The sequence below is a fragment of the Benincasa hispida genome, chromosome 7 (assembly GCF_027475165.1).
Source record: "Benincasa hispida cultivar pf3 chromosome 7, pf3_genome.v1.1, whole genome shotgun sequence".
Lineage (NCBI taxonomy): Eukaryota > Viridiplantae > Streptophyta > Magnoliopsida > Cucurbitales > Cucurbitaceae > Benincasa > Benincasa hispida.
Genome location: NC_143484.1, coordinates 13169607 through 13181344, shown reverse-complemented (window position 1 = coordinate 13181344; position 11738 = coordinate 13169607). Strand labels below are relative to the sequence as shown.

The 11738-nt window shown below is 37.4% G+C and overlaps 2 long non-coding RNA genes across 2 annotated transcripts; both read right to left on the bottom strand.

Annotated features, from left to right (window-relative positions):
- Window positions 1-2144: 2144 nt before the first annotated feature.
- Window positions 2145-4279, bottom strand: LOC150034938 (uncharacterized). Its single transcript, XR_016530553.1, has 2 exons — window positions 3202-4279; window positions 2145-2387 (listed from the first exon to the last, which is right to left on the bottom strand). It is a non-coding gene; the product is annotated as an uncharacterized LOC150034938 (long non-coding RNA).
- A 713-nt stretch (window positions 4280-4992) lies between these two features.
- LOC150034937 (uncharacterized) lies at window positions 4993-11494 on the bottom strand. The gene is made up of 2 exons (XR_016530554.1): window positions 11449-11494; window positions 4993-5464 (listed from the first exon to the last, which is right to left on the bottom strand). It is a non-coding gene; the product is annotated as an uncharacterized LOC150034937 (long non-coding RNA).
- Between the last annotated feature and the right edge of the window lie 244 nt (window positions 11495-11738).

Genomic DNA, 11738 nt, shown 5'->3' with positions numbered 1-11738 from the left:
TTTCTTTTTATCCTTTTGTCAATAAATATCTTTTTTTGGATTGTGGTGAGAAGCAAAGCCTGAGCATTGCTTATATACACTTTTATGTTGGTTGAAATTTGTTAAAAGTTTGTTTTGATGTATACAACTTTGTCGTACTTTTTCTGTATTGAGAAGCTTAATTTAGTTCATAAAATGTATTTTGTTGAAAATCGATAAATGTTGCTAACAAATTAATGCTAGCTAAGTCTCGAGAAACTTCCAGCCAACAAAGTCAATACTTTGATTATAACAAAGTTTTCAGTTTCAATATAAGGACAGTTGCAAATATAGACATTAGACCCAAAATCTTAGCAGATATAATATAATGTAAAAAAAATTACAAATACGATCAAATTTAAATAGTTTATCAGTAATAGACCATATTATTGGTAGGAGTCTATCACGTCTATTCTTTAACAATCAAGTTTTAGTTTTTTTTTTTTTTTCAATCTTTTTCTTCTTTAATTTTCTAATCTATCAATTGTTTTAGTATATAAACGATATATCAAAATTGTAGACTATGTTAGCAATCTATCAAACATCAATCAACAAACATATTAAATTTTGGACAAGTATAATCATTATTATATCATATATAAATTATCAAACATATTAAATTTTGGACAAGTATAATCATTATTATATCAGATATAAATTATCAAACATATTAAATCTTTAGTCCAATTACATACTATTAAATATCAATGAGCAAGAATACTAAATATTTGAAGTATATTAATGATATATCCAATATAAGACGTGAGTGTATTACTCACTAATAAGCAAATACTTGAAATATACATGGGTATGTAAAAAATATATCTAACATCAATAAATATTTAAATATATCAGCAATATATCTAACGATAATCAATATTCAATCAACACTTATTTTGAAGTAAATATACGTGTTTCGTTATATAAGCATGATATTCGAAGTATATCAACTATATGTATCAAATATAAGACATAAGTGTATCAGATACCAATCATTAAATACTTGAAATAAGGCATGATTGTATTGGCAGTCTAATAACAATAAACATTTGAAGTGCATTAGCGATGCATTTGACAACAATAAACATTCAATTAGTAACTTATTTTTAAAGAAAAACATGTGTATACCATTTAGAACCATGAATATAAGTGTATCAACAATATATCATATACAAGACATCAATCGATAAATATTATAAGTAAGATATGAGTGTATTAACAATATATCTAACATTAGTCTGTTGGACCGGTATGGCAACCCTAGAGAGAGGTGAATAGGGTTTAAATAATTTTTTTTGAAAAATATGCTTAATTTAAACTAATTAAATATTTTCTAAATAAAATTAACAAAAATCCTAATTGATGCTATATAGCAAGATTGATTAAAATTATGTAACAATATACTTAACCAATCTCAACTAACAAAAGGCATACAATTAAGATTAAATGAAAAAATATTAGAAAAGCTTTAGATAAGAACACATCGTAATTTTGATAGTAGTTCGGTCAAACTCAATCTACATCAACTTTTCCAAGCACCTCTTGGGATTTCGATTAAAAATCTCTTTTGACTCTTTCCACGGATGAAAGAGGAACTGCTACCTTGCTCATTTTTTCAGATTTAAGAGCAAACCCGATTCTTTCCACGGGTTAGGATCCAACCGTTATTATATTCATGAAGCTTTGAAACACTTAATAAAACTCTCTAAAAATAGTGAGCTTACATAAAAGTTTGAGTTCACAATATTTAATCCTCACAATATAATAAAAAATTTCTCAAGAGCAAGATGAAAAAAATAAAAATAAAATTGAGAGCTTTGAGAGAGATCAACAATATTGGCCTTTTTGCAATTTTTTAGGATTGTAAAGTGTGAAAAAGTTGGAAAAATTTTAGAGATGATGAAGTTTAAAAAGAGAGTGAAGTGAGGTAAAAATCATATTTTGATTTGAATCATTGGATTGATAAATAAAAAGGTGGAGATTAAAAGTGGAAAAATAATAAAAGAAATAAAGAAATATATTGTAACGACCCGACCCCCTAGGACTTAAGTTAGGTCGTTACTAAATATATGCATGCATGAAACTTAAAACGACAATCTGTTATGGTGAAATGAATGTTAATTAAATAAGATAAGTTCAAAAGACTTTCATTAAATTCAAATATTAAAAACAACAGCAGAGTACTCATAAATCATAAATGATAATAAATAAGTCTGAAAACGATTCTTAATAGTAAGTTTTAATATCAAAATTGAAAGTTAGGAAAACATGAAAAGAAAGCTAAATCTCATGAGCGAAAGCATAAAACTAGTCCCAGTGGCTCGGTCACGAGTTCCACTTGTCCATCGCCAGTGCATCTCTACCTTTACCTGAAACAACAACATAAAAAAGAATGAGTATAAAATACTCAGTAAGTAACCTCACTACTGGGGTCAGGTTAGGCATCTATGCCTTCTAGATGCCTACCTCTGGTGGAACATATAAACCGTCCTAGTCCTCAGGGGATATATACATACATGAAAAAAAACTGAGTTCTATCCTACTGTAGCTAAATATGCCCACTACCTTTGGTGAATCCCGAAGGAAACACAATCTGGTGAATCTCGAAGGAAACACAAACTGGTGAATCCCGAAGGAAACACAAACTGGTGAATCCTGAGGGAAACACAAACCTAGTGGGCATTCTAACTAATAAGTAAAATCACTAGCATAGGCTCGACACCATAATTATCACAATAACTCTATAACATACATATGCTTCAACACCATGGCTCTATAATAAACACACATGCCTCAATATCCACAAATCACATACAACCTCATGGAATCAAATATCATCTCATACTAGCATTCAGGTATCCATGTGCACAAATACATCTTTCATATCCTCAAGCAAAAATGTACAGCGGTTATACTAAACTATCAGATCATCATGCTGTCATTCTACCGTAACATATACTAAATTATCAGTTCATCATGCTGTCATTCTACCGTAACATACATCCATCATGCTAGCATACATCCGGTGACTGGCCCGAGTCGATACTCCACAGATAAAAATTAGACCACTATACTATAACGGAAAATCCAAAGTAGCAGCCCTACAACAAAACAACTCTCAAATTTCAATTGAAGCCACAATTGTAAGACTTCAGGTGCAAATCCAAACTATCAAGAACTTACTCAAAGAATGAAAATCACTTCCACCTTCCTCGACGGTGCCTCCTTTGACTTCCAAACTCCTTGACGACTTTAGCTTGAAATAAAATCCAGTAAGGCGAGTCATAACACTGAAACACAATATTAATGGCCAAGAGAATGAAAAGAACGACACAACCTTACCCCAACAGATCTGACAAAAACATAGATAGACCCGACGCGGCAGAGTGACGACAATCGACGGAGAAGCAGTTGGGGTGGCGGACGCGACTTGAAGTAGTTCTCATGTATGGTCGGCACTACGCAAACGACAAAGGAGACCGATCGGACGAGTGACGCGCAAAGGAGCTCGGCTGGACGAGCTGGAGAAGTTGGGCAAGCTGCTCTAGGCGGAACGCAGCGGACGAGACGCCTTCAAATCTGGGCTCTCGGCAGAACATAACAGACGAGGCGTCTACTCTGACCGGCTAGCGCGCTCAGGGGGCTTTGAATGCCGACTGCTCATCGACGTTGGGTTCGACAAAAAGCTGCACTGGCGTCGATGACTAGGTTTTCTCGGGGGTGGGAGGTTGAAGAAAAAGGGTTTAAGTTTTTTTTTTATAAAAAAAAATAATAATAAAAATAATAAAAAAAATAATAATAAAACTAAAAAACTAAAAAGGAAATAAAATAAACTTTATTTTATTCCTTTCCTTATTCCACTTTATACTATTAAATTTCTTTCCTTCCCAAAATAAAATTACTTCCTGTCATTAATTTCTAAATTGAATAAATTCAATGCCAAAAATTAAATTCCCTCAACTACACTTGACTTCCAAAATTCCAAAAATTCCCTCAATAATAAAAAGGAATTACTTAAATTACATAAAAAAAAATAAAAAAATATTTAAGGTGTTACATTCTTTCCTCCTCAAAGAACTTTTGTACTCGAAAGTTCATTCCTGAAAAAGTTCCGGGTATTGGGCCTTCATCTCATCCTCCCACTCCCAGGTAGCCTGATGCATTATTTTATGCGATGAAATACTGGAAAGGACTGCGTTGGTGGAAAATGCGTCGTGCAAACAAATTTTCTCAGCAGGATCCAAGTATAAATCCTACTGAGTTTCCTGTTAAGTCCAGGGTCGAACTCAGGGACTAAGGAAAACAATATGCGGTAGTAATTTTTAGATCAATTTGTGGTAACAAATAAATTTATAGTTTGGTTGGTTTGTTGTTTGAAGTATAAAAAGTATGCGGCGGATTTGAGAAAATATTGATTATGCGACAGATACACTGAGTATTCAGAGGAGCGGGTTGAGAAGGTCTTTAGCTAGCGTTTCCCGAGGATGCATTCAAACTATGCGATCATGCTATATTCATGCGATAGCAAATCATTTCCCAATGCAAATGTGGTAGCTGCTAATTCTAGGACACATGCGATGAATGCGATAGTGTCTATAGAGCTTATTTCTAAGTCTCTACTTCTTGCCTATGTGATAATGCAAGATGCACACATGGACAAGATGATCGCATACAATCATAACCTATCTCTAGGATGCATGTGATGTGTTAATAGCAAACAACAGTTATTCCTAAGCTTCTTTCTCTTGATTATGTGTTTTTAATCTGACTCTCTCGAGCCTAGATTCTAACCTAACTTTTTCAAGCCTAAATTCTATCCTTAGACTACCCTCTCGAGTATCTCTAATGGATGAATGACACATACATAATACAAGATAACCGCATAGAATGAAGATCCCCAGTTATGCTAACTAAGTGCTTCTCAACCCATTCGATAGATTTAGCTATTTGTGCGTAATAACCAGAGAGTGAACAGACATAAAGATGTAAATTCCATTTCTATAAATCAGTTAAGAGTACAAAATGACTATGGAAGATAAGGATAGAGAGCCTGGTAGAAATTCCTTGCTTCCTAAAGCTTTTACACTGTTAACTGTATTCTGCTCAAAAGATGTTCCTGCTTCCGTAGGAGTTGGCCCTCTCTCTGATCTCGATGCTTCCGGCACTCTTCCAAGTTCACCGAAATGATCCCTCAGTAAAATCTCACTTCCCTCGCTTCTGCCTTCTAGGTAAAAGAAAAACTATGAACATGCTACTTCTATCTATATGGAAAATTATCTAACTGTTGAACTCCTTCACTGAAGGTAGCCCTTGGTATTTATAGAGTTTCGGGGTGAAAGGCTTCTCCACTCTTATGATTGCACTGATGGGATGACATTAGTTCTCTTAATGCGCTCGACCGTTGATTTCTTTGGATCGCATTTTCCGCCTTGCATCAATGTATTTTCTGCACAAAAATACACAAGTTAGCTCTTTTAATGCGATGGACGCATGCGACCGCAATATTGTGAATTTAATGCTTTTGGACGCAATATTGTATATTTTTATCAACATAAATCTGCATTGTTTTATAACTTTGTGTTGTAATAACGTGCATTTCCGCCCATTATCACACCCCTAAATGTAAACAATGCTTGTCCTCAAGCATAAGCTAAAGATTTCTTTTAGAAAGTCGACCGCCTTCTCTTTTCTAGATTTCTCAAGGATGCCATATTCAAATCCTATACACCAAAATTCCGTTAATTCTTATCCAAGTCTCTTCTTAAAATATTTCTAAAATTTAGGGACCGCAAGAAAACAATTTACTAGATTCTAGGGCATCGCGTGATTTATTTCAAAAATTTTTTTCACTGGGGTGTTTTCAAATGATTTTTATCCTTGTGTATTTTAGACTTTTATATATATATATATATATATATATATATATATCTTCATTTTTTTCTATGATCTTGCACTGATCCAAGTGTTTAGCCTTCATTTTGGCTTGCCCCCACGTGTGTCATGCAGACACCCAACTACAAGCAAGGCGCTCTTTCTCAGTCTAAACTCATGCCCATTTGGCAGCGGAGTTGCGATCATTTTATTTATGTGTTGATCACGATTCCTACTTTCGTTTTGGCTTGCCCCCACGTATGTCATGCGGACATCCAACTACGAGTAGGATCTGATCGCAATGTTGTTATTATTATTATTATTTTCTTTGTTTTTGTTTAAAGAAAAAATAGTAAGGTCGAAAATTGAATACCGCACCCCCAAATTTAAAATGCGGCAATGTCCTCATTGCTAAAAGATTGAAAGAAGTCATGCAATGCTCTTAAGAAGTTTCGTAAAGGGCCAGTTTGAAAGAGAACTAGCAGACCACTATCTTCTAGAAATATTTCATGAGGTGGCTGTCCTAAAATTAAGATGACTCTAGTGTATAGAAAGAAATAGAAGCATGTTTTTCATCATTGAAATCATAATTGGCAAAAAGAAATCATGCGGTGACTTACTTCAGTAATCAATGTTAAATGCTTGCGCCAACCAAAGAGGATGTGGTGATAAAATTTTTCAAAATTAAAATGCGATGTGATAGTGCAAAATTTTAAATAAAGTCAAGGAAAGATACAACCCCCGAATTTGCGTTGTGGCCCGCATCATTTATTGACGCATCCTGCCTTGCGGCGAACTACTTTCTTTGGATTGTGGTGACGAAATAAAGTAGTTACATCTTCGTGTAGTGCCTCCTGCAATCGTTAACTTCGATCGTTTGTAAAGAAAAACATTGAGAGGGTCAAATATAAAAAAAAACGAAGTTAACAAAATTTTTCTCTCTTTTTTTTTTTCGATATAAAGATGAAGACAGAAATAACATTATAATAGTGAGAGTTCATGAATCATAAGTTAGAAAAGGATATTCCAAAAGACTTGCACCCCAGATGAATTTCTGTCGCATGCCAGTGCAGGGGCCACTCGATTTTCCTTCATTCCGGATTTCTCAAGTCTATAGAGGTCTTTTCCTTGTGAAAATCACCCCTGCAATATGCCTTGACTCTTTGCCTGTTAACCTTAAATGTACGAGTCCCTTCTCATAATTAGCTCAACCGCACCACATGAGAATATTTCTTTAATTGTAAAGGGTCCGGACCAGTGCGACTTTAATTTGCCGGGAAAGAGCCGTAGCTGTGAATTGAAAACTAAGACCGTTTGTCCGACGTGGAGATTTTTGCCGCATAGTCGGTTGTCATGCCAATGTTTTGCTAATTCTTTGTAAATTTTGGCATTGCGTTCTCCACTCATCAAGCTCGACCAATTGGAGTTTTCTTGCTTCCCCTGCTGCTTTTATGTTGAAGTTAAGCTTCTTCACCGCCCACAGCGCTTTGTGCTCCATCTCTAATGGTAAATGACATGCTTTACCAAACACCAACGCATACGGAGACATGCCTATCGGTGGCCACTTTATGGAGGATATTATATTTGAACAGTAGATTTTTGACGATGTAATTGACAAAGTGGGAGCCTTCGTCACTTATTATGGCACGTGGGGTGCCAAAATGAGTAAAAATATTTTTCTTCAGGAATTTGGAGACTACTACCGCATTGATTGCGACGCATGCTACCACTTCTACCCACTTGGAAACGTAGTCGATGGCTAACAGAATATACTTGTGACCATTCGAAAGTGGGAATGGTCCCATGAAATCAATGCCCCAGACGTCGAATAACTTAAGTTCTAAAATGATGTTCATGGGCATCACATGTTTCCATGAAATATTACATGTGCGCTGGCACCGATCACACTTCATCGCGTAGTCTCTTGCATCCTTGAATAGTGTTGGCCAATAGTACCCACTTTGTAATACTTTTGCTGCCGTGCGCTGTTCTCCAAAGTGCCCGCCATATGGTGAATCATGACATTACGATAATATGCGTTGGTGAACAGCATCTGGTACACACAGTCGCAGAATCTGGTCTGACCCCTTCTTATACAGATTTGGCTCATCCCAAAAATATGATCTGTATTCATGCCTGAGCCACCACTTTTGGTGGTCGGTATAATCTTCAGGAAATTGCTCACAAACCAGATAATTTACCACGTCTGCGTACCATGGCAATTCTTCAATATGAAATAGCTGCTCGTCTGGGAACGTTGCGCTAACTTCTGATTGATTGCGGTCAATCTCTGAATTTTCTAATCGGGATAAATGATCCGCAACTTGGTTCTCCATCCCCTTGCGATCAATTATTTCCATATCGAATTCCTGGAGGAGGAGAACCCATCTAATCAACCTCGGCTTCGCATCCTTATTTGTCATCAAATATTTTATCGCCGAGTGGTCAGTATGGATGAGTACTTTTGTTCCTAGCAAATATGCTCTGAATTTCTCCAACACAAATATTACTGCAAGCAATTCTTTTTCTGTGGTGGTGTAGTTGGTTTGTGTAGGATTCAAAATCTTACTTGCATATGCAATGGGATGTACCATTGTTTTTCTCTTCTACGCCAGCACTGCTCCCATCGCATAACCGCTCGCATCGCACATTAATTCAAAGGGGAGTGTCCAATCTGGTGCGATTAACACAGACGCGGTCGTTAATGCATTCTTCAAAATCATGAATGCGCTGAGGCAATTGTCATCAAAGTCAAACTTTCTGTCTGCCTCCATCAACGCACTCAGTGGTCGTGCTATCTTTGAAAAGTCCTTGACAAAACATCTGTAAAATCTGGCATGTCCCAAGAAGCTCCTGACAGCCTTTACACTTGTTGGATGTGGGAGCTTTCAATCGCTTCAATGTTTGCCTTGTCCACCTCTAACCCATCCCTAGAGACCTTGTGCCCCAGTCCTTCACCATGAAATGACATTTCTCCCAATTAAGCACGAGGTTCGTCTCCTTACATCTTTTCAATATCTTCTCCAAGTTGTCAAGACAGACTTCGTATGTGTGCCCAAATACAGAGAAGTCGTCCATGAATATTTCTATAGAGTCTTTGAGATATTCCGAAAAGATGGCCATCATACACCTTTGGAAAGTGGTCGACGCATTTCAGAGGCCGAATGGCATGCGTCGAAATGCAAATGTTCCATACAGGCAGGTGAATGTGGTCTTTTCTTGATCTTCAAGAGCGATCATGATCTGGTTATAACCGACATACCCATCCAAGAAGCAGTAGAAGTCATTCGAGCTAGACGATCCAACATTTGGCCAATAAAAGGTAAAGGGAAATGATCTTTCTTTGTTTCCGCATTCAGTTTGCGGTAGTCTATGCAAATCTGCCATCCAGTGACGGTCCTTTGCGATATCAGCTCGTTGTTTGCGTTAGGGACTACCGTCATCCCTCATTTCTTTGGCACGCACTACACGGGGCTGACCCACGTGCTGTCTGCTATTGGATAGATGATGCCCGCGTCTAACCACTTGATTATCTCCTTTACGACCTTCATCATCACAGGGTTGAGTCTACGCTGATGTTTGATCGATCCTTTGTGATTCTCTTCGAGATGAATTCTATGTATACAATATGCGGGGCTAATTCCTCGAATATCTACTAGCGTCCAGCCAAATGCTTTTACATATTTTCACAGAATGCTCAGTAGCGCATTTTCTTAGTTTTCATTAATTGCAGAGGAAATGATTACCGGTAGCTTTTCACTCTGCCCCAGAAATGCATACTTCAGGTGGTTAGGAAGGGTTTTCTGCTCGATTGATGATGGTTGCTCTAAGGACGGTTTTGTTGTTTTTCTTTCTTCATTCACTGTCAGATTAACTTCTTACGGTGTGATCACCTCATCTTCCTTGTTTATTTTTTCCGTGATCGCATTGCATGCTACAATGGATGCGATTGCATCCTCATATTCATTTTCATCTTCAGGCTTCTCTTCTTCATTCAGACTCTATTCATCGTCGGATTCATTAAGGTCTTCTTCCTCAGGATATTTCATGGCTCAGATAATGTTAAACTTGAGCTTCTGTCCATTCACGCTCAAGGTAATCTCTCTTTTGTGCACGTCAATCTGGGCACGATCGATTGATAAAAATGGTCGCCTTAGGATGATGGGCACATCCTTGTCGGCTTCGTAGTCCAAAATGATGAAGTCTGCTGGTAATATAAATTTGTCGATTGTAACCAGCACGTCCTTCACCTTCCCCTCTGGATGCACTAGAGATTTATCTGCTGAGTCACCATTGTGGGTGGAAGTTGCCCCACATTCAGTTGCTTGAAAATTGACAGAGGCATCAGGTTAATGCTGGCTCTAAGATCACATAGCGCTTCCCCGAAGTACAATACTCCAATGGAGCAAGGTATAGTGAAACTCCCAGGGTCACGCATTTTCGATAGGATTATAGATTTTGAGCTCTGCGTCAAAGCCACCATGGCAAACTTACCAGTGCCTCTCTTCTTTGTCACCATATCTTTTAGAAACTTCGCATATGTGGGCATCTCCTCAATTGCTTCAGGGAAGGAAATATTAATATGCAATTGTTTTAACATGTCATGAAGTGTTGGTACTGTACCTCATCATTTTTCTTTTTTCTCTCAGTGGGAAAGGTGGCAGTTGTATTCTTATGGTCCCCTGTTCTTTTGGCTCTGAGGTGGACGCAATCTTTGGCTCTATTGCCTCTTTTTCTTCTGCTTCTTCTTGAGTCATCGCAATCACTGGTTCGAGCACAATTGGAGCAGTCCGGCTAGGCTTCTTCTTCTCCCCCACCACAGTTTTTCCACTACGCAACGTCACGACTTGACATTGCTCTTTGCCCGTACCCCTGGGTTGCGTGGGAGTTCCGTTGAATTCGGCAGGGCCCCTTGCGGTATGTTCTTGAGTTCACCCACAATCTGGTCTATCTTAATTTTAAAGTTGCGGATAGACGTCGCTTTGTTTTGAAGCACAGTTTCGTTCTTCTCAATATATTGCTTCAACAAACTTTCCATAAAGGAAGATTGCGGCGCCTGCGAACTGCTGGTGAATCTAGAAGGAAACACAAACTGGTGAATCTCGAAGGAAACATAAACTGGTGAATCCCGAAGGAAACACAAACTGGTGAATCCAAACACAAACCTAGTGGGCATTCTAACTAATCAGTAAAATCACTAGCATAGGCTTAATACCATAATTATCACAATAACTCTATGATATACATATGCTTCAACACCATGGCTCTATAACAAACACACATGCCTCAATATCCACAGATCACATACAACCTTATGGAATCAAATATCATCTCATACTAGCATTCAGGTATCCATGTGCATAAATACATCTTTCATATCCTCAAGCAAAAACGTACAGCGGTTATACTAAACTATCAGATCATCATGCTGTCATTCTACCGTAACATATACTAAATTATCAGTTCATCATGTTGTCATTCTACCGTAAAATACATCCATCATGCTAGCATACATCCTGTGATTGGCCCGTGGGCAACTTCAGTAGTAAGATTACTTACCTCGAGTCAATACTCCACAGATAATTAGACCACCAAACTATAACGGAAAATCCAAAGTAGCGGCCCTACAACAAAACAACTCTCAAATTTCAATTGAAGCCACAATTGTAAGACTTCAGGTCCAAATCCAAACTATCAAGAACTTACTCAAAGAATGAAAATCACTTACACCTTTCTCGACGGTGCCTTCTTTGACTTCCAAACTCCTTAACGACTTTAGCTTGAAACAAAATCCAAAAAAGGTGAGTCATAACACTAAAACACAATATTAATGGCCAAGAGAATGAAAC